This window comes from Bombina bombina, chromosome 2 (assembly GCF_027579735.1).
Source record: "Bombina bombina isolate aBomBom1 chromosome 2, aBomBom1.pri, whole genome shotgun sequence".
NCBI classification, from domain to species: Eukaryota; Metazoa; Chordata; class Amphibia; order Anura; family Bombinatoridae; genus Bombina; species Bombina bombina.
The window spans coordinates 231,421,160-231,423,728 of NC_069500.1; the positions used below are offsets into that span (position 1 = coordinate 231,421,160).

Genomic DNA, 2,569 nt, shown 5'->3' on the forward strand with positions numbered 1-2,569 from the left:
GTGACATTAATTCTAAGCCATAATAATGGATCCAGCAGCTTTGTTATCCCATGTGGAAGCCTTGACACAAACAGTAGACAACTTAACTAAAGGCATGACTGCTTTACAACTAGAAAATACCACCCTTAAAAAATATATTGACGAAAAGACTGAATCTTTAAAACTAACATTTAGTGCACATGAGCCTCAACCATCCCCCCCTCAGTATTTCTCTGGTCATAGACATGAATTTAGAGAATTTAAAAACTCCTGTTACCTGTATTTTCAATTAAAATCAAAGACCTATTCCACTGATAATTTAAAGGTCCTTACCACTATCTCCTACTTAAAGGGAGAACCCCGAATTTGGGCAAACTTGTTTTTTGAGAATAATGACCCCATCTTATACTCATTTGATCAATTTTTTAAGGCTATGGGTCAGCTATATGACGACCCCTACAAACAATTATCAGCAGAAACCGCTATGCGCTCTCTGCGCCAGTCTAAGAGACCAGTTGAGGAGTATATAACAGATTTTAAAAAATGGTCATCTGATACGTTGTGGAACGATCTCTCCCTGCGGAATCAATTTCGCTTAGGGCTCTCAGAACCTTTAAAGGATGAGCTTGCCAGACAACCCCTACCTGATTGACCTAAGCATCACACTAGACAGACGTTTAAGAGAAAGGCATTCTGAAAGACAACACACAGACTCCCCTTTAAAGCTATCTCAAGCTACTACACTACCCATACAAAACAAAAGATCAACTAAATCTACTACTGTCCCCATGGAGCTCGGGTTTATCAGAGGCCCATTAACCCAACAAGAAAAATTGAGACGAAAAGCTAATGATCTCTGCATGTATTGTGGGGGGTTGGATCATTCCGTCAGAGATTGTACCCAACTTCTACGTAAGAATGGTAAGCCACAGATAATACAAACCTGTTTGTCTGCCAAACAAACGCTTACTAATCATTGTTCTCTACCAATTCTGTTACAGTGGGAACACCACCGAATAGAATCTCAAGCAATCCTTGACTCTGGGGCTAGTCACAACTATATTGACCAACACTTTGTGTAAAAAAATAAAATACCACTTGTCAAAAAGTTAAACCCTAGTGTCCTCCGTTTTGTAGATGGTAACGAAATAACTTCAGGACCCATACACCACCACACTATACCCTTGAGAGTCACTACACAGACACATCATACTGAATTTGTCTCTTTTGATGTTATTCCATCACCCTACTTTCCTCTTATTCTAGGTATTCAATGGCTTAAGAAACATGACCCTGATATAATATGGTAATCATCCACTGTGCTCTTTAAATCCCAGTACTGTACTGATACCTGTTTATACCATGATAATTTACTAGTTATGAATCCTGATACTGTACCCAGAGAATATTGGTCTTACTCAGATGTATTTGATAAAAAGGAATCAGAAACTTTACCCCCTCATAGGGTCTATGACTGTCCGATAGATTTACTACCAGGAGTTGATATCCCATACGGTCATATATTCCCTCTCTCAGAACCTGAACTAATTCATCTTAAAACTTACTTAAAGGAAAACCTTCAGAAAGGTTTTATACGTCCCTCTACATCACCTGCAGCAGCAGGTATATTCTTTGTGACCAACAAGGACCATTCCCTTAGACCTATAATAGACTATAGGGAATTAAATAAACGTACCATAAAGAAAAGGTACCCATTACCATTAATTCCCCAACTCATAGATAGATTAAGAGGTGCCAATTACTACACGAAATTAGATCTTAGGGGTGCTTACAATTTGGTACGAATAAAGTCAGGACATGAATGGTTAACTGCATTCCGTACTCGATATGGCCTCTATGAATACAGGGTTATGCCGTTTGGTCTCTGTAACGCCCCTGCAACCTTCCAGTATTTCATGAACGATATCTTCAAAGATTTATTAGACCTCTTTGTAATCATATATCTAGATGACATCCTTATATATTCCTCCACTATCGAAGAACACATAAAACATGTTAAGATCATTTTATCACGACTTAGGGAGAATTCATTATATGTTAAATTGGAAAAATGCATCTTCCACACTCAACATATTAAATTTCTCGGCTATGAAATCTCCCCAGAAGGTATTCAGATGGAAAACAACAAGGTTACCGCCATTCTAGAATGGCCAACTCCTAAAACAAAAAGAGATGTACAGCGTTTTATGGGGTTCGCTAATTTCTATAGGAAATTCATAAAGAACTTTGCACACTTAACTAGACCTCTTACTAATCTTACAAAAAATGTTGGAAAATTTACATGGAATGATACTACACAGCAAGTTTTTGATTTCCTTAAAAAGGCATTCACCACTGCTCCCATCCTGAAATATCCAAATCCTGACTTACAATATATATTGGAGGTGGATGCTTCTAGTTATGCACTTGGTGCTATTCTCTCCCAGAGATTAACTCCGATGGACCCTCTACACCCTGTTGCATTCTACTCCAGAATCCTGAGTCCCCCTGAGATGAATTATGCCATCGGTGACAAAGAGTTGTTGGCTATTAAGGCCTCCTTGGAACATTGGAGACACTTACTTGAGGG

At 38.5% G+C, this 2,569-nt stretch overlaps 1 long non-coding RNA gene across 1 annotated transcript; it reads left to right on the plus strand.

Annotated features, from left to right (window-relative positions):
• The first annotated feature begins 773 nt into the window (after nucleotides 1-773).
• Nucleotides 774-1,093, plus strand: LOC128647739 (uncharacterized). Its single transcript, XR_008400397.1, has 2 exons — nucleotides 774-900; nucleotides 981-1,093. It is a non-coding gene; the product is annotated as an uncharacterized LOC128647739 (long non-coding RNA).
• The last annotated feature ends 1,476 nt before the right edge of the window (nucleotides 1,094-2,569 follow it).